We start from the raw sequence: 20,754 nt of genomic DNA, 5'->3' as shown, positions 1-20,754 counted from the left end.
GCCCCTAATCTTCATTACTGCTTCTCATGGGGTATTTACAGAAAGATTCAGTTTTCTCTGGAGACCAACTCAGCTGTCCTGGTTCCCAGTGGCCCTAGAAAAGCCCAGGGCTGCTCTTGAAGTAGAAAGCTGCCCTGGATTTGGGCAATAACCAGTAGAACTTGATGCTGACGCCAGAGTGTAAAAATAAACACCTCCCACAGTGTCTTCTCAACCCGTTTGGCATCAGAGCTGCTATTATTAACCTGAAGGCCTCACAGGCAGCTGTAATGGGCAGACAACAGCCTGGTCGGGACTCATCAAGACAGATTGGGAGTTTGTTGCCTTCCCCTCACACCTGGGGGGGCCTGATTCAAGCCTCCAGGAAAAGTGTGGCCAACCTAAGAACATGCTGTACATCAGGTAATGTCAGAGGTGGGCTTTCCAGCTTTGGCGTTCTGGTCAGAACTCTTACATACCTTGAAAGAGTTCTGGATTTCAGAGAGCCTTATATTATTTGGCTGAATAGTTGGGTGAATGGTGGGGGAAGGGATGGAATGTTACAGAATGATTGACCAACTTTATTTTTAATTTTTATCCCATTGTTCCAAAGATGGAACTGGGGAGGGAGATAAGAGAGGGCATCCTTTCCTGTTGGCACTTAGAAGGTTCTCTCTTCTAAGCCTCTCTTAGTGTTTGAAAGGTGTAGGAATGAAGAGCATGGTGAAAGTAGAAAATCCTTTCCATTCTGCTTTCCTCTCCTCATCCTAAACTCCAGCAAACACCAGAACTCAGGTTGGGGCCAGGCTAGTCCTCACAGACATACTGGGAATGATGTTACTCCCACCCCTGAGGCTGGAATCTCACTCTGGGAGCTCCACAGCAGCATTGACTTACATGGAGACCTGAGCACTGTACACTACCTTTATTTGTTGTTTCATTCTTCCATGGTGGTAGAAGGGAGGTTATTGGAAAAAAAGGTAGGGACCCTAATGACCACCTGCCAAAAGATGGCCCTGAATCAAAGATGCAGAGCTCAGGCGGCAGAAGACCAGGTACCTGTGTCTCCAGCAAGGTACTCAAATACCTCTGTCACTGAGTGGGCTAACATAGGTTTAAAAGTCTCCTGGGGCAAATAAAGGCAGATAACTCAGCGGTTAGAGTGCTGGCCTAGAATCAAGAAGATCTGAGTTCAAATTCAGCCTCAGACACTAAATAGCTGTGTGATCCTGAACAAATAGCTTAACTTCTATTTGCCTTGATCCACTAGAGAAGGAAATTGCAAACCACTCCAGTATCTTTCCTAAGAAAACCCAATGGACCCTAAAGGGCAGCTAGGTGGTGCAGCAGATAGAGTGCCTGGCCTTGCATCAGGAAGATCTGAATTTAAATCCCGCCTCAAACACTCACTAGCTGCGTGACCCTGGGCAACTTACTTAAACCCTATTTGCCTCAGTTTCTCATCTGTAAAATGGAGACACACCAGAAAAGGAATAAGCCACCCCAGTATATTTGCCAAGAAAACCAGGTCCATGGGGTCACAAAGAGTCTGCCCAGAGAACAATAACAAAGGGCAGATAGGGGCAAAAAACCCTGCCTTCACAGGGCAGTTGGCAAAGGGCTTTGACCCAGAAAATGGATCATGTTGGCCTTGGGGGCATTGGTCCCTTTTCTGAGAATTTGGGCTGAGTCATCTATCTGGACAGTCAGTGCTGCTGCCACGGGCAGAGGGTCTGGGAGTTGACCCTTGGAGCTGAAGATTTGGCTTCTTTGGCCTATCTGGGCACTGTGGACGGTGCTGAGGGAGAGGAGCATGTGAGTGAATGCCAGCAGCTTCTCCCTCCCTGGGCTGCCCCTCCCATCTTTGCTCTCTGTGTAATCCAATCTAGATTCTTCTCCTAGCCCACTTCACTGCGCATCTGTGGCCCTTTATTTACAGCGGAGCTTCTCGTGAACCAATTGGGCAGCAGCTTGCCAGCCTGCACGCCTCAGTCCACTGCCTAGGGGGAGGGGAAAGAGAGAACACCCTGGCCTTGCTCCCAGGGCCTAGGAGCAGCAGGGAGCAGCAGCAGTAACACCCCTAGAAGCAAGAGACTAGCCTCTCAGGACAGACAGCCTGAGAAGAGCCTGGCTTGGACAGTTCCTGCCCCACCCATCTCTGCTCCTGAAGTCAGCTCTGAAAAAGAGAGCGGTGGCCCTGAACCTCTAGAGCAAGATTAGCTCTGCCTCTCAGCTCACACCCTTGGGAAAGGGCTCCTCTTCCTGCCGGGATCCGTGCTTTTTGCCGTTTGCTGTCTCCTGGATCTTCACCTGCGGCTGCCATTGAGAGGCTCCATTTCTTCATCCTTTGAGCCTGGCTTCCCCCTGCAATCTCCATCCTTACCTCCGAAGAAAACATTCTAGGGCCAGACTCAAGGTAGGCCCTGACTTTTCTAAGGCCTAGGTCCCTGTGGCTCTCCTCTTCCCCTGGAGGGGACAGTGGTTGTAGCATAGAACCCCTGTCTTCAGGGACTTAGCGGAGCTCTGTTTATAATTGTGGCAGTTAGAAACTAAGGCACCTGGGAATGTAGGTTATTGTTAAGTGGGGTGGGGGTGGGGGAATTTTATTTATACTTTGCTTGTGGAGTCTTTCTCTATGGCCCCCAGTTTTAGCATGATTCAAGATAGATTCTTACAGTTCAGAGGGAAAGTCTGAGGTTCACTGGCTGCCTAAAGCTTGAGAAAATGGTTGATGTTTTCTAACCCCCCACGACTTTGCCGGAGATAACTGTCTCTTTTGTGATGGGAATGACTACCCTTGGGCAGAGGCTGTTTGGGAGTGTTTTGGAAATCACAGAGTCTGCCTGTTATGGGGATAAAGGGAAAAGAAACCCACCCCCACCCCCCACCACCACCCCCACCCCCACCCCCCCAACTGGTCTCTGCCTCCTAATTCATTCCTGCCTCAATTGCAATTCACAATGGCAATTCCGTCTGTCTATGCCCAGCCTTTCAGCCTGGAGGCTAAAGGTTTGGGGGACGTTGGGCCTGCCCCCCTGGCTCTGTCTCCGATCTCTGTCTCCATGACTGAGGAGTTTGGTCCGATTTATGTGAGGTCATAGTAGCTGGGCCTTGAGGGGAAAGTGCTGGACTTGTAATACTGGATTCTGTTGCTCTGGGCAGTAAGCTAAGGACAGTTCTTTGAGGGAAGCACCCTATTCCCCCTAATGGGGAGTGATAATTGGTTTAGAGGCAGCCTTCTGTGGTGTTATATTGGGCTCTTTAGAGAGAGCTTTTAGTCAACCATTGACCTTCCCTGTGAGCTCCTGGAGAGCCTTTGGATAGGAAATGGAAGGGAGGCATTTTGCAGATAAATATCCAGACTAGCTGTGATCTTATGATTCTGAGAGCAGTACAATAAGTAGGAAGCAGCTGGGTGTGGGTGGGCTGGGCCTTTAGGCTAGGGATCTCATTGCACATTCTCAGCATGCTGGCCTCAGATTTGAGTCCAAAATAACAACACACTGGTTGGGTCCCCAGGGTCATTGCTGCAGCAGCTCCCTTCTGTAGGGAGCAGTTTCTTCCCAGCAGTAGGAGGCAAGAGCTGACCTCATGCGTTGGGTAGGGGAGCTTGGACTCTTCTATTGTCATCACCAGGTGTCCTTAGGTACCTAATAAGTGATTTCTTTTGCTCTCTGCTTGTAATCTAACACTCAGAAAATCCTAGGGTTCAACAGTTTACCAACAATGCCTTAGCCCCCAAGTCTGTCTCTTCATATTTCCTTCCCACTGCAGATGTAGCTAGGGCTTCTAGAATTAGAAGAGCAGGCTGATTGATGTAGGATATGAAATGGCTTTTTCCATTAGCCAGACCTACAGGAGAACACCCTTTTGGTCTGTTTTTCAGTAGCTGGTCAAGAAGGCAAATCTTTCTCTTGGGAGAGTCAGCAAAGCAGTGAATGATTGCCCTGAGATCATACCACACCCTAGGTTTCAGACTTTCAACAAGCCTGGATTGAGGTGTCTGCTGTTTGTCCAGCCCTGTGTACCAGTAGATCCATTAGAGGCTGTCAGATGACAAGTAGCCAGTCACAAGGGAAATTCGCCCGAAACTGATGGAATAAGCACTTGCCTTCTGTATGATTTCCAGACCTGGCCAGCACTGGTTTTCAGGGAACTTAGGGCTTTCTCTAAACCTCAAAATTGTTTTTTCTGTAGAGCTTTGGAGAGGATGAGAGGTTTCATGGACTGTTTTACAAGTGGTAGCTGGCCTCTAATGCAGAGGCCAGTCAGTAATTTAAGGGAAGCAATGTGGTACAGTAGAAAGAACATTGGATTTGGAATTAGAGGACCAGGGTTCAAATCCTGGCTCTGCCAAGCTACCTGTAATAAACCCAATGGATAAGTCAGTCTCTCTGGAACTTACTTTCCTCATCTGTAAAATGAAAGTATTATATCAGATAATAATAGATGACAGTTATATAGCACTTTAAGGTATTCAAAGTCAGTGCCTACTTTGAGTCAGGTCCAATTTAAGTCACTCCTCTTCCATAAAGCCTTCCCTGATCATCTTAACCTGAAGTGACCAACACCACTTCTGAACTCCTGTAACAAATGTTGTCTGTGCCACTCATAAACAATTTAGTTATTGTAAACTAAATCTCAAGATGTTTTTGGAGGCTCCACAGTACCTTTCACAGTGTAGGAATCACTAAAAGTTTATTAACTGGTGGGAAGATATGATCCCTATCCTCAGGGAACTTCTGATCAAATGGGCAGAGGCAAAGTATATCATGGTTTAAATTGCTTTTTAGTTAGTTGGTCACTTTTCTCCCTTGTTGATGGATTGGTGACTCAGACTATATAAACATTGAAGCCAAACAAGGAATCAAAGGAAAACTATCATTCACCCACAGGTAACCTAACCTCAGTTAACAATAAAGAGAAATTTTTTCCACCAGTTCAAAATGTGAACAGCCACCACAGTCCTTACTTCTCCCCAAAAGGTAAGAGGAAAAGTAGCCTTTGTTAAGCCAAAGGCAGTGAACTGCTAGGATGTGAGATTCTGCTTACTTCCTCCTAAAGAGTTTGGAGTTGGCCTGTGCGGGGCCCCAGCTTTCTGATGCATTTGTAGAAATTACAACTCAAATGCTCCTCATCCTTTCCTTACACTCTGTGTCTGGATCTAGTCATGTTCATGACATCCAGGTTTAATTTAGCTGGGGCCTTCTGTAATAGTCTTAATTCTCAAAGCACAAATTTCTGTTCCTTATTCTTGAAATATGCAGTGCCACAGCAATGCATTCATTTCCAAAGTAAACTTTCCTTCATCTGATATACCTAGAGCACATTCATCTTGACCTTTCCTTGCTTCTTTTACCATTGAAATGTGCCTTTTCCCAGACACACCATCATGTTGTTAAATGAACAAAAAACCCTTTTTAGATTTTCCCTGGGCTTTGTGGGTGATCACACAGCAGATCCTGTTGAATGGAAAAGTCTTATCGCTTAGCTCTAGTCAGTCCGTAGCCCCAAAAGGGGGGCGGCTTTGACCTGTGCCCAGTGCTCTGCCATCCTCAGAGGTCCTTGGCAGCCTCAGGTTATGAGACGCCTAGCCAACAAACACTTTATCTTGCTATCTTCTCCCTGCGCTGTAGACTTAATATTATTAAGTGTTATTCCTGGCTGTCCCTAACATGGCTTCCTTAAGCTACAAAATACAGGCGTGGACTCAGGATTCTTCCCTAAGCCCTAGTCAAAGTCTCCTGAGAGAGAGAATGACCTCATTTTTTTTACAAGCTTTACTATTGTTTATGCTCCCCATATCAGGCTATTTAACAGGGGTATAAATCTGCTGATTCAGTGTGCTCATCTATGACCTCTGGACATTTTTCTGTCATTAAACATAGTCATCACTATCATCCTTAACATCTCAAAATATTTATGTCCTCATTGCTGTGCATCTGCTTTACTGTGCTGCATTCTGGTACAATCGGTGTATGGCTAAATAACAGAGCCATAGCCCCCGATCTTATAAAGTTTACTGGCCAAGTCAGTATTGAATACCTTCAAGAAGTTCAGCACAGATAATAATAATAACCACTAAGTATTTTTTAAAATATTTTCATTTTCTTTGCTGTTTGGAGACAATTTTATGGCATATACTTTTCCCTGCTTTATAGTATTGGTAGGGAAAATAAAAATTCATGTTTCTATAGCACCTTAACATTTACAAAGCACTTTTCTTACAACAAATATATAGGATAGGTAGTACAAATGTCATTAGCACTCTTTTATATATAAGGAAACAGACCCTGGGAAATTATTGTTATTTGTTGTTGTTGAGTCATTTCAGTTGTATCCTACTCTTTGTGACCCCATTTGGGGTTTTCTTGGCAAAGATAATGGAGTGGTTTGCTATTTTCTTCAATTCATTTTACAGATGAAGAAACTCAGGCCAATAGGGTTAAGTGATTTACCCAGGGGCACACAGCTAGTAAATGTCTAGGGCCAGATTTGAACTCATGAAGATGAGTTCAGAAGAAATTTATTTCTTCTTTTACATCTGTGCTGTTCCAAAGAATGGGCAGAGGAAAGGATTTGGGGAAAGTTTATGTGACTGATCTTGATTGCATGCCTAGTCCTTTATCCAGTAGCTATTAAATGTCCAAGTTGGAATTCAAATTCAGGTCTCCTTGTGCTTGTGCCATTATATCATGTTGGCTTACAGTAACCAAGAGAAAAAGCAGGGAAGTTTGGTGGAAATAAGAAGAGAGAAGAAGTAGAATAGCAACACACTGACTAGTGGGGCCATTTAGTGATGGGAACGTACCCTGAGCACTGGATATCTTGGGCATGGCCTATGGGTCTCTCAGGGCAGCTTTATTCCTTGATAAATTTGAGCTTTGGGAAGACTAAAAATTACTATCTGGCCCCAGTTGATGCTTGCAGTTCTTCAGAGGTCAGAAAGGGAATAAGACATTTTGTCTTGTCAATGCTTTCTAGTTTTGGTGTAGACCAGAAAGCAGGTTTGAGTAGGAACAGATGAGGGATTACCCTTGGTCTAATAATATAGGCCAAGAAGAGACCTTGTCCCTTCAGTGCTACCATGATCAGAAAGAACCATACATCTCTGAGACCAGAAATGGCCCAAGCTTCTGAGGATCAGAGTTGGTCCAGAAACACAAGGAATAAGGATCTCCATATCTCCCAAGGACCATAGTTAGCCATCTCTGATCCAGACTGGCCATAAAATAAAGAAAGGCTCCATTCACTGTTATACGCAGGGTAAATTTTAATATTAGCCCCTGTCTCGTGAGTGTATGTACCTTTCTCTGGGATTAGGAAGTGTGAGGTCTCCCAGTAATGACAGGTCTGAGTTGTTTTTTTTGTTTTTTTTTTTAAAGGGAAACTTGTTTCCTACATAGAGAGCCATTGTGTCAGCTGGGAACTATGCCAGGCAGTGTTGCTTATTTGGGGGAAGCAGTCACATTTCCTAGAGTGACTGTACACACACACACACACACACACACACACACACACACACACACACACCAGAAGTGCTCTAGTCAATTAATCCCAAGGGGTCTTTTTGCTGATCACAGTACCTTCTTGGATTCCAGGACATTAGCCTTCATAGTCTTCCTGGACAAAGGACAGAGTGATATCGAGATAAGCTAGCTATGTAGCCCTATAGCTGAGGAAAGCTCCTGGGGAGAAACCCAAACTGCTCTCTGACCCGGAGGCTAGAAAATGGAGAAAAGGGGCAAATGGGGACCAGGGAAGAATAAAGAAAATACCAGAACTATCATTCCATGGCCATGATTCATTGTAGTCATTGGTGGGGATAAATGACAGAAGTAAGTTGATACAGCTCTCTTATCACCTTCCTCTGATAGTAACACCAGAAGGCCCCTCCATGAAGAAGGGGGCTGTGGGTAGAGAAAACCTGGGAGAAGATTCTTAGAAGGAAGAAGAGACAGCACAATATAATGGAAAGAGGCATGGACTTGGAATCTGGAGGCTCCAGGTTCACATCCTGCCTCTAACACTAACTACCCTATGTGACTTCCAGGAACACAGAACAGTGCAGTATAAAGAACACAGGTTCTGGATCCGATCTAGGTTCAGCTCCCTCCTTTGTGACCTCGAATGAGTGACTTAACCTCTCTGAGACTGTTTTCTCATAGAATGAGGGGATTCCACCAGGTGACCTCTGAGGTCCCTTTCCGCTCTAAATTCTGTGACCCTGGGCAAATCATTGAACCTTGCTGAGCTCCACCTCCTTCGTATATTATAGGGTTAGTGCCTTGAAAACCTTAAAGGCTGTGTGAATGTTAGCTATTATTAATGAATTTCCTAAAAATTTCTTTGGAGCCTTCTGCTCATCTCAGGCCAGTTCCCTGAATGTTGACCGCTATGACCTGTCTGGCCTGACATTCAGCAGCAGCATCAAACATTTGCTTAGCTTCTATCCCATGCAGAGAGGATTCAGTGATGTATAAGGTATGGCCACTGTCCTCAGAGGCTTACAAATCTTGTTGGAAATACAGGATATACCAACAGAAACATAAAGAGTGATATCACGTTCCATAGTCATTTCCAATGGAGAGTTCAAATAAGCGTTAAAGGATTTAAGGTGAAGTAATTGGTGAATGTTAATAGGAAAATCTGGAGGAAGAGGTAGGATCTAGGAGGGGTGGGGAAGGAGCTTGAAAGAAAGATAGGACTTAGGCAAGTAGAGAAAAAGAGGGAAGGCAGTTTAAGCAGAATAGTATAAGCAAAGGCATAAGGACCAGAATGCATATAAATGACAGTGAGTAAGTAGACTAACTTGGCTGGATGTCAAGTATCAGAAATACAGGAGTAGTAAGATATAAGGTTTAAGAAGAAAATCAGAGCTATGAATGCCAATGTTCATGAACATGATGTTTTCAGAAAATCAACATAACTTGTTTGTACTGTGAATTTGAAGACAAATGGCAAGAAACATAGACCAGTCCAAAGACTACTACTGCTGCTGCTACAATAATCTGGTTATAAAGACCAGACCTAAGACAGTCACAGGGAAAATGGAAAGGAAAGGATGGATGCAAAAGGTATCACAAAGGAAAAATGGAGATGATTTAGTAATGGATTCTGTGTGTAGTAAGGAAAAAATAGGAGTCAAAGATAACTAAGGGTTTGAGACTGAGTGACTGGAAAAACAATACAGCCATTGACCGAAATAAAAAGCCCAAAAAAGGATACAGGGTTTGAGGGGAGCGGGGGCGGGGGGGGGGGGAGAGGAATGATAAATTCAGCTTTGGACAAGTTGACTTTGAGATGCTCAGGCAGGCTTAAATGAGGCCAGTCCAGTGATTTAGGCTCAAAGTTAGAATGTAGTGAGACACTAATTGAAAGGGGGGAAGGTGGGGGAAAGCTAGGTGGCACAGTCAGTAGAGTGCCAGGCCTGGAGTCAGGAAGATTCATCTTCCTGAGTTCAGGTCCTTTCTTAGTTATTAGCAGTGTGATCCTGGGCGGGTCACCTAATTCATTTCCCTGTTGAGTGAAATGTATTTTTGTATGAACTGTGTGTGTGTGTGTGTGTGTGCGCGCGCGCGCAAGCATGTATTCCTGTGTGTTCCTTCTTCTTTTGACCCATTCAGATGAGAGTTAGATTCAAGTGTCAGCTGCATTCTGCTCCCCCAACCTGCTGCTCCTTGTTTGTATAGATGGTCTGCTTGTGTACCCTTTTTATGTGATACCTTTCCTCTCTTCCTTTCTCCCCCTCCCCCTCAGAATATTCCTCTTCCTTTCTCTTTCTATTCTTTTAGATCATCAGTACATAACAGAACTACTCCCAGGCCTTGTCTAATTAGACTCTCTCAACTTGAACCCTAATGAAGATGGAGTTCAGAGGGCATACATGTATCATATCCCCATATTTAAACGTAGGCATTTTATCCTTTAGTCCTTTATCATTGTTCATTCATGTTTGCCATTTTATGTTTCTATCACTACTGTGTCTGAACTTCAAAGTTTCCCTGGTCATTTCATCAGGAATGCTTGAAAGTCTTCTGTTTCATTAAAGATCCATTTTTTCCCCTGTAGAATTATACTCGGTTTTGCTGTGTGAGTTATTTTTGGCTGTAAACATACGTCATTTGCCTTCTGGAATATCATATTCCATGTTCTCCACTCCCATGCGGTGGTAGCTGCTAAATCACGTATAAATAACCCTGATTGTAGCTCCTTGGTGCTTGAATTCATTCTTTCTGGCTGCTTTCCAGAAAGGTCTGGATTTTGGCTATGATGCTCCTGAGAGTTTTCGTTTGGGGATTTCTTTCAGAATGGCGATTGGTAGATTCTTTCAATTTCCACTTTTTCCTCTGGTTCTAAGAGATCTAGGCTTGATTCTTTCTGCTTTTGGTCATGGTGTTCAGATGAATCTTAAGTCCGGTGGTCCTTAATTTTTTTTTCCTTGCTATGTTTCCAGGTCAGTTGTTTTTGCTTTGGGATCCTTTTATTTTCTTCTATTTTTTCCAACCTTTTTACCTTTTTACTATTACTTGTTGTATCATGAAGTCATTGGCTTTTCTACTTGGTTCATTCTGATTTTCAAGGAGTTTGTTGCTTGGGTAAGATTTTGTACCTCTTATACCAAGCTGTTAATTCCTTCTCCAGTTCCTTCTTCCATGACTCTCATTACTTCTCTAATTTTTTCCTTAAGTTGCTCTCATTCCATTTATAAAAACATTTCTAGACTCTTGCTTCATCTATTCTAGGAATTCTAGTTGAGTTTGTGCCCAAAATGTTTTTCTCTGAGGTTTGCTTGTAAATGTTTCAGTCATTCTCTTTTTTCTTCATTTGTGTCTTGAGTGTCCCCTGCCACCATAATTGGAAAAGATGATGGAGTTCTTTTTTGTTTGTTTGTTTGCACGTTCTTCTGACCTGCTTCCCGACATCAGACTTGAGGTTAAGGCTGGGCTCTGCAGCACTTCTGGAGGAAAAGTCTGTTGCTGCTTTCTGGGAGTATTGAGTATTATGTTATTCCAGGCAGGCAGTTGAAGATACTGGAATGGAACTCAGAGAGAGGAATCAGGACTGAAGAGATATATTTGATAGTCATCGTGATAGAAATGATAACCATGGAAGTGAATGGGGAAGAGTGCATAGAGAAGAAAGCTAAGGGCGGGATCTTTAGGAATGCTTGCATTTGGTGATGGAAAAAGAAAGGGGGGGGGCCAGCTAGGTGGCAGAGTGAGTAGAGCACCGACCCTGGAGTCAGGAGGACCTAAGTTCAAATGTGGCCTCAAACACTTGATACTTACTAGTTGTGTGACCTTGGGCAGGTCACTTAACCCCAATTGCCCTACCTTCTCCCCTTCAAAAAGAAAAAAGAAAAAGGAAGTGGAACCAGATGAACAAGAGATGTGGGAATAATACATGAACAATATAGTGCAGAAGAATTCCCAGGCAGGAGAAAGTTTTAAATCCCAAAGAGGATGAAAATTTTTCAAAGTCCATTGGACAGGTGATTAAAAGGCCATTGCTAATCTTGAAGAGAGCGTATGCATTGATGGGCATAGAAATTGTGTTTTGGGGGATTAAGGAATGTGTCTATCCTTGGGGATAGTGATTCTAAACAGCTATTATCAAAAATGTTGAAGAGAGACAGATTTACCTCTTCAGGGTCTTTCTGCCTCCAGGACCAGCAGTCAATTTAATTTTGAATCTTGATTCCTGTGAGGTCCTATATCTCAGCTCTTACCTCCACCCCCCCCACCCCCAACTTGGCCTATGCTGCTTTAAGCTCCCTGAGGTCTTTATACCATTTCCTGCTTCTCTTATCCCAGTTACTAGTGCTCTCACTGGCAGAGAAATGCCTCTCAGCAACCTGCCTTCCCACTTACATCTTGACTTGGTCGACTCTTCTGCCGCTTTGTCTTACATTGACACTAGGAATTGCTGTTAACCCTTCCCAAGATTCTCATCCCAGTGATCTCTTACCCTACCCAGGTCTCTCCCAAAAAGCTAGAAGAGAAATGTCGTCTTTTGTATAATATGGTTTGCAAATCTGTCTTATGTGCTTATCATATCTTCATCATGGATACCTTTGACGGAAATGTAGAGATTATATTTTTTTAAATGGATAGAGTTGAAAAAGTAGGCATGTGTATTAGTAGTTATTGATGTTTTCTGAGTTGCCTTATTTGGGTCAATAAGATCTGAGTTTGAGAGGGGTGGGAGTGGTTCCATGCATTCAGTATTCTTCCCCATTGCAGGTATCTTGACGATACTTTCTCAAAGCCCTCAAAACTGTGTCACCTTTAACATGGGTTTCTTCTCTAATCCAACTGCTTTTTCCACATTTGTTTTCTTCTGTGTCATGTCTACTTTTTCCTGACATTACAGTACAAATGTGGTGGCTCCACTGTCTTAGTGATAAAAAGAGATTGTTATAAAAAGCCTTTATAGATCTTTTCTACTTTTTAATCTGTTGGCCTTCTTCCAATTTCATCCTCACATGCCTTTAGAATGACTTTGCTTAGTTGAATCTCTTGCCTAGTTTTCCTAAAACTCATTTTTCCCTACGTTGCTTCTCACTATTAGTCATTTCTGCCTGTGTCATTGTTTTACAGACCAGTTTATATTCTATACCAATGTTGTGCTTGGCTGCCGTATTTCATTTCTTGATTAGGTGATATGTTTGCTAACTGGGCCAGTTTCTAGTCTCTTTTGGTCTCCTCATTATAACCGTTGATATACATCAGTTATGGTCTGTTAGGAAATTGCTATACCCAGTGTCAAAGTTCATTCGTCCGTTCAGTTCCCATCTTTAAGCGTCAATAACCTTTTAAAAGGTCAGATTAGAATTTTAATTGCGTATCTTTTCTCCATTTTATTCTTTCCTCAGGATTTGTATCAATTTTGGTCCTTGCTCCAACTGTTAATAGGCTATTGTTTCAGGAATAACTCATATCAGTGATAAATATTTTCTTATCTGATAAAATATAAATTCCTTTTTGTGATATTATTTGGTTTTCAGCAAGTTCAGCATTTTCCAACTGTTTTAAAAAAATATGTATTTTATAACATGTAGATATAAGGCTTTGGTGTAGTCTATGAGCCTTTGGCTTCTTATGTTTCTTATTCCTGAACCGTGTTTTTTACCATCCTCCCCTATGCTCATCTTTGCATTGAAGTCTCTGTGTATGAAAGTGTATGCTGGTTCAATGTGGAGTTTTGTGAATTCTTCATAAAATTTCTGTATCCTCAGTCTCTGCAACAGATGTCAGTACATAAGCTGTAATTATTTTCATAGTGATATCATGAGTACTTATCATGGGCATCGCAACATAAGATGACCAAGTGTCCCATGAAATTTTGTAAAAATATACCTAGGTGGCGTAGTGAGTAGAGCACCAGCCCTACCAGAGTCAGGAGGACCTGAATTCAAATCCGGCCTCAGACACTTGACACATGTACTAGCTGTGTGACCTTGGGCAAGTCACTTAATCCCAATTGCCCTGCCCCCCCCCAAATATATATACCTCATTTGTTTATTAAAAATTTGAGTTCCAAATTAATCTCCTTCCCCCCAGCTCTTCTCCTATGCATTGAGAAAGCAAGCAATATACCAGTTATACAGATGAAGTCATACAAAACATATTTTCATATTAGACATATTGAAAAAAACAAAAAAATAAAGTGAAAAATAAGTGCTTCAGTTTGCACTCAAGATCACATCAAGTTCATTTCAGTTCACTCTCTTTCTTCATGAGTCCTTTGGAATTGTCTTGGATCACTGTACTGATCAGAGTAGCTAAGTCTTTCACAGCTGATCATTGTTACAATATTGCTGTTACTATGTACAGTGTTCTCCTGGGTTGTGCCCTCTTCACTTTGCATCAATTCATATAAGTCTTACCATGTTTTTCTGAAACCATTCCCTTCACCATTTCTTATAGTATAATAGTATTCTATCACAGTTATATGCCACAACTTATTCAGCTGTTCCTCAGTTGATGAGCATCCCCTCAATTTCCAATCTTTGTCTCCACAAAAAGAGCTGCTATAAATATTTTTGTGTGTATAGATATATGTGTATTAGATATTTGTACATATAGATCCTTTTCTCTGATCTATTTGCTATACAAACCTAGTAGTGTTATTGCTGGGTCAAAGAGTATGCACTGTTTGATAGCCCTTTGAGCATAGTACCAAACTGTTCTCCAGAATGGTTGAACCAGTTCACAACTCCACCAACAATGCATTAGTGTACCCATTTTCTGTGAAATATTTTTTTGTTTTCTCTAGACACACATTAAGACCAACTCAATCAAACAATCAACAAGCATTTATTATGTGCCAGACCTTGGGATACAATACAAAAACAAAGTCACGGACCTCAGAAAGCTTACATTCTACTGAGCTGAAACAACATGTTTACAGATAAATAAATACTGAATATATATATATATAAAATTCAGTAGTAGTACATTTAGGGGTACCAGCAACTGGGGGAATGACGAAAGGCCTCTTGAAAGAAATGGCATTTGATCTGAGCCTTGAAGGGAACCAAGGGTTCTAAAAGATGAGGAAGGAGAGCATTCTAGGCATGGGAAGTGGCATGTATTGAATGATGGAGGCAAGAAATGGAATGTTTTGTGGACAGTAAGTAAACCAGTTTGGCTGGAGTATGGAAAGTACGTGAAAGGGAACTATATGTAATTAGTTCAAAGATAGATGCTAGGGCCAAATTGTGAAGTACTTTGAATGCCAAGAGAAATCTGTATTTAATCCTGAAGACAATAGTTACCAAAGCTTCTTGAATGAAAGAACAAAATAGGAAGATTCATACTTTTAGAATACTGGTTTGTCAGCTGCATAGAATTAGATTGAAAAAGAAAGAGACTGTATACAAGGAGACCAGTAATGTCCTTTATTTGGTGTAGCTGGGTGGCACAATGGATAAAACACTTGACCTGGACGCTTAACTAGCTGTGTGACCCTGGGCAAGTCGTTTAACTTCCATTTCTTCCAGTGTAAAATGAGGGTGATGATAACAGCACCCACCTTCAAGGGCTGTTGTGAAAATCAAATAAGATGATTGTCAGCACAATTCCTGGCACACAGTAAGTGATTTATAAGTGTTAATAATGTAATAATAATCATCATTCTTGCCTCTCCGAGGAATACCTGTGAATTACCCTTAGTTCACATCAATTTATCTGCAGTTTCCTTTTGTCCTCTGTTTTCATTTACAGCAAGAAATGTCAAAATTAATACAGCAGTTTCTTCCATAATATAGCTGATTCTTGGCCACTGGATGAGGATATTCCATTTAGAGTACCGGAGCTAAGAATATTTTCAGATGGATTATAAATTGTCTGATCTTAGCACCTTCTACCCTGTTTCCCCTCATTCTTCCACCGGGAGGTAGAAGTGGGCTGTGTGGGCTTGAGGCCAGTTTTGTATATTTCTTCATTTCACGGGTTGCGTTCTGCAGTAGAACAAAGGAAGGAAATATTATTAGTGTCAACGGAACACTTTTATAGTGGAGGTGGGAGAAGGATGTTTAAAATTTAAATAGGGAGAAAGGATAGAGAAGAGCATCCCAGGTTAGGAAGAATGTCATGGGCAAAGGTATGAATGGTAGGAATGAGCATGACCGGCCTGACTGGGATGGAGGGCGCATGTTGGGCTCCAAGGGAAATAAGTTTGGGTAGACAAAATTGAGCCAAATTACAGAAGGCCTTAAAAGCCAGGGCGAGAAGTTTGCATTTGATCCTATAATCAATATGAAGCCAGCAAGAAGGGGAAGTGACCCAAAGTGACGTGAATAATAGATGGATGGTATAGGGAGAAACTGGAAGCAGATTAGAAGACTGCTTATGTTTATAATGTGACAATTTATACATTTTGCTTCTGACAAATTAATAACTTCCTTAGGATACATCTATTGGTATCTCGTCAGAAGTCCTATAAATCTTATTTGTAAACTCCAAAAAGACTTTTTTTAGTGATGACAACTGTCTGTGGTATAGTTAAAGTGGGCCAAACCAATAAAATTGGAGAGCTGCTGTCCTTTTGCAACAGCAGGAATAAATTCCTGAATGCTGGCTCTTCTGTGTCATTGAATCACAGAATTTTAGAATTAAAACCTTAGTGTACATCTAGTTGAACCTATGCCCCCAAAATAATACTGACTACAACATTCACAACAAATAATCATCCCACCTCTGCATTAAGACTGTGAAGTGTGAATTCACTACCCTTCAGGGAAGCACTTACAGATAGCTCTAATTGTAAGGAAGTTTTTCTTAACATCAAACTGAAATATACCTCTTTGTGATTTCCCATGATTAACCTTGGTTCTGTCCTCTGGGGCCAGAAAGAACAAGTATAGTCTCTTTACTTCTTCCAGATAATAGTTTCAAATACTTGAACACAGCTGTTTTGCTCCTCCCCTTACCACCCTTCCACCTCATCTTTTCCAACTCGTGAAATGAAACAACCAAAGGCCCCTCTTGTTCAGTCCTCTGTTCAAATTCTCTGAAGTGATTGGAAAGGTGGGAGTTCAGTGTGTGGCTGTCACTACATTCCCCTTCTCTGAACTTTAAGCACATCCCTGTCCCCTCCCCTACCAATCTCATGGGGGCAGATGGGGGACGGGGTGGCAAGGAGGAGAACTGTGTGAGACAGTATAGGATTACTAAATAAGTTGTTTATCTCTAAGCAGGTATGCTGAATTCCTCTAGCCTCTCCACGGATTAGTTATGGGGTGGAGTCCTCAGTCCCAGTACTTCTTTTGGGGCTGTGTTCCTCAGTTCTGAGCACCATGGTTTAGAAAGTACTGAACCCAGAGGCAGCTGGGTGGTGCAGTGAGTAGAGCACTGACCCTGGAGTCAGGAGGACCTGAGTTCAAATGCAGCCTCAGATACTTGAAGCATTTACTAGCTGTGTGACCTTGGGCAAGTCACTTAACCCCAATTGCCCTGCCTCCCCCTCCAAAAAAAAAATGTTTAAAAAAAAAAAAAGTACTCAACCCAAGCAGATTGGTAGTAAGATTGGCTTTCTTACACAAAGTTTACAGCAGTATGGTAATAGTCACACGATGAACCCCACCTTCCCAGTCAATTCTGAGAAAATAATAATGAGGACTAAACAAGAGCCTTTATGGGAGAGCAGCCTTTCCCCTCTTCGTCCATTTCCTCATGCTGAGACTGACTGGTCATAGGGTAATAGCCCTTTGGGGCAGAGCAGGGCAGGTTTTAGTCTTTCCTTCTCAGCACTTGGTCTCCATTGTGAATGGGAAGCAAGAGGGAGTAGAGAGGGCTCAGCCTGGCCTGTCACAGTCCTGAGTGAGCTCAGAGCTCCTCTTCTTTCCTCCTCTACTCTCTCCTCCCCTCTCTGTCCTTGGCCCCAGCTTGTACCATATGGTCAGTGATTCCTCACCTAGGTCTCCAGGCAGGCTGAGACCCAGTGATCTGGCCTTGGTGGCCATGTGGCATCCTGAGAAGGGTGCAGGATTTGGAATTAGAGAACCTTCGTTTGAATCCCAGCCCTGTCACTTGCTACCTGTATGACCTTGGGCACTTAGGTCCACTTAATCTCTCGGGATCTCGGTTTCCTCTTCTGTAAAGTGAAAGTTTTGGACTAAATGGCTTCTGAGGCCTCTTCAAGCTCTAACTCGACAGCAGATCCGGTCAGAGTTGTGTTATAAGAAACACCAGCTGGAACTATTCTTCTTTCCCGTCTTCTCTTGCCTCAGTAGGGCTAGCCAGGCCTGAGACCTTCTTTGGCCTCTGAGGATAGAATCTTAGAGTCAAGTAACCAAGAGTGAGAAAATACAGTACTACTGCTTGTTGTAAACATAGTTCTTCTGGGCAAAGTTTCTGCAGTTCCCGGGATGACAGAATGTCCAGCTATAGACCCGACCAGCCCCACCCCACCCTTCCTCTTTATTCATAGAGAGCTGATCTTGAACCATGGGAGAAAGGGCAGGACTTTGCCTGCTAGAGACCCACCCTCCCCCAGAGCTCCTTCCTATGATCCAGGAGTTATTCCCTTTTCTCAGCACACTATCCCTTAACTATTATCACCAGGCCTTTCTCCAGTAGTTCTTTGGCTCTCTTAAAGAAGCCTCCCCTCCAGCTGGGATGACTGGGAGGGGATAAGGTTTGGGCCCACAGTGACTAAAGGCAAAACTGTAGCATTGGATTTAGGGAAAGATCTCAGTTTCTGCTGCTGTAAGGGATCCCACAGCAGGGAAGAGAAACTGAGCCCCATGTTGAGGCAGGGGGTCATTCCTAAGGTGAGGGACAGAGATTACTGGAAAGCCACCACCCTCTACCCTTACCAACCTTCCTAGAACAGACCTCCATCTCCTAATCGGGGGCTCACAGTTTCCTCAGAAGTTGAGGCCGACTTCATTGGGATAAGACGTAGATATCTCCCCCAAAGAAGCCCTTTTCTCTGGTTAAACTACCTGGAGCCCACAGAGAATGGGCATGTGTTGCTATTTGAATCCTGTTCCTTGGTCCTAAATCTCCGCGTGACTCTCCCAGGGCTTGATAAACTTCTTCTAGAAATGACTGTTGTGGAATTAATCCAGATATACTTCCTGCCCCCCACCCCATCCTCTGCACTTTATCTCACCCCCATTCTGGGCCCACTGAGGTTAAACAAGGGGAGGAGGGAAGGGGAGAAAAGGAGATGCCACTCAAAGGTGAAAGAGGGAGAGGTTTTCAGCTAAGAACTGAAAGGAAGGGCCCAGAGAAAAGGAGGAAACCCCAAGTCTGTCTCCGTCCCAAATTCTTTCCCAGGGACCTCCTAGGGAATGAGGAGGGCTGGGCCCAGCCCATCCTGCTTCCTCCTCTGCTGCTCAGAAAGAATCCTCCATCCAGTTCCGCCTGCCTTGGATCTCTGACTCCTTCCTCCTTCCCCCCCACCCCCACCTCCCTGGGCTGAGAGCCCACAGGGACTGACAGGGAGGGAGGCTGAATGGCTGTGCTGTGGGCATGCCTATTCCTTCCCTTTCCCTCTTCCCTCAGCAACAACGTCACCGCAGCAGCAGCGGCAGTGGCAGCAGCAGCAGTAGCAGCAGGGACGCTGGGGATGGAATTGCGCAGCCCCTCTGCATGAGCAGAGATGCCACTGTGAGGAACAGAAAATAGAGCTGAGGAAATCAACCATATTCCCCTGCCCAGCCAGGCCTGAACCGTCAAGAAAGACAACCCAAAGGTCTAGTTGAAGGCTCCTCACAGAGGTACATCTGGATGGGGAGGGAAGAACAGGGAGGTTTGGAGGGTTGCCTGGCTCTTTCTTTTGTACCCCTAGATCCTGAAGGATGGCTTTGTCTGTGTGTCTCAGGGCTGGGAAGATGGGGTCAGATAGAATAGCTGCCAGAACTCCTAAATCGTGTGTGTGTGTGTGTGTGTGTGTGTGTGTGTGTGTGTGTGTGTGTGTGTGTTTGCACGTATGCATGCACAGGGATAACAAACAGCCAGGCCAAAAGGGTTTGTGCTGGTGCTGCCCTGTCAATGAGGTAGAATGTCTCCCCCTCCCCCTTCCCTTCTGCTGGCCAAGACATCAGCATTTGTTTTGGTTCAGGGAGTCAGGCCGCTCCCTCCATCCTACTGCACTCTATTTGGGAGAGGTAGACATACCCAAAGACAAAAGGCTGGAGTATGTGTTAGGGAGTGCTGCCAAAGGAAGACTAAGTCTATAATGTTCCTTGGTATGGGGTGGCCATAAGGGATTAAACTATCCATCCCCCTGATTCTGTAGGGATCAGAAAGCCTTCAGTATAAGATCTCAGTGTAAGTGTTCTCCCCAGAGTACTGACCAAGGATGCTCTGATGTGTGCAGCCAACAAAGGGGTTGGGAGTAGACATGGGCTGAGGTGGGGAATGGAGCAATATTCAGGGCAGCTAACCATAAAGTCAATAACCTGAGGAGGCCGCTGGTATCCCACTCAGACTCCCAGTGAGATATATTCCCTTCTTCCATTCTTTCCCCTTCCCCAGCCATGCCCCCTCACTCTGCCACCTGCCTGCTCAGGAGACCCTTTAGTATGTAATAAGTTAGCATTCCTATTGAGGCCCATGTCCTTGGAGCCCGGGGTTCTCAGGCCAAGGTCACTGAAATATGGGACCAGACCCACTGTTCCAAGTTCTGCTCCCTACTTCATTTCCTGCCTCTCCCTGGGGATGTCAGGAATTGAGAATGATAGGCAAGGGAAGACCTACTAATAGGCACTAGGACTAGCTGGAAGATGACACTGGCTATAAGGTAGGGCCTTCCTCCCTGATACTAAACACCTTTTTAGCCAGGAGTGGCCCCAGGCTGTCCTGTCAGTCTGAAAGAGGCTGTCATGGTGTGGGCTCACCCTGGAATAGGAGGACGTAGCTGAGTTGCATTGATGGTAGGGAAAGCAGAGGGAGCCTAGTGCAGAGCCTTAACTAGTTAATTTTACGTCTCAGGCAATACCAAAAATTTGCACAAGCCTCCTCCTTTCACTTTCACAGTAATTATTTTGTATATATTTTTTTTATATTCTTGTGAGGCATCTGAAGCAAGCACTTCACAGAACTTACCTCTGTTACAACTTTCGTCTAAAAGCAGAAGAGCCCCAGGGAGGGTGTTGTGGTCTCTTATGGTTGCAGTCTTTTTCCCTGTGATAGTCAGTAACATCCTACTCAGGAGTCCTCCTGTGGGAGGGGCAACCCAGGGATAGAGAAAGTGCCCTCCCAAAAATCCTTCCTCCCTGGTCTGGGGATTTGGGACTTGTGGTCTCATGTTGATTAA

At 43.8% G+C, this 20,754-nt stretch overlaps 1 protein-coding gene across 4 annotated transcripts in view; it reads left to right on the top strand.

Moving 5' to 3' along the window:
• The first annotated feature begins 267 nt into the window (after positions 1–267).
• The window catches only part of RUSC2 (RUN and SH3 domain containing 2), a 53,332-nt gene continuing 32,845 nt past the window's right edge, over positions 268–20,754 (top strand). For 3 of the 4 annotated variants that reach the window (XM_036738376.1, XM_036738375.1, XM_036738373.1), the window contains exons 1-3: positions 268–402; positions 1,919–2,395; positions 18,999–19,213. The gene's annotated coding sequence lies outside the window, so the exon portion shown is untranslated. The remainder of the gene's footprint in view (positions 403–1,918; positions 2,396–18,998; positions 19,214–20,754) is intronic. The other variant, XM_036738374.1, reaches the window with a different exon arrangement.

The sequence above is a fragment of the Trichosurus vulpecula genome, chromosome 9 (assembly GCF_011100635.1).
Source record: "Trichosurus vulpecula isolate mTriVul1 chromosome 9, mTriVul1.pri, whole genome shotgun sequence".
NCBI classification, from domain to species: Eukaryota; Metazoa; Chordata; class Mammalia; order Diprotodontia; family Phalangeridae; genus Trichosurus; species Trichosurus vulpecula.
The sequence above is the reverse complement of the archived record's forward strand: the minus strand, read 5'-3'. Positions and strand labels throughout refer to the sequence as shown.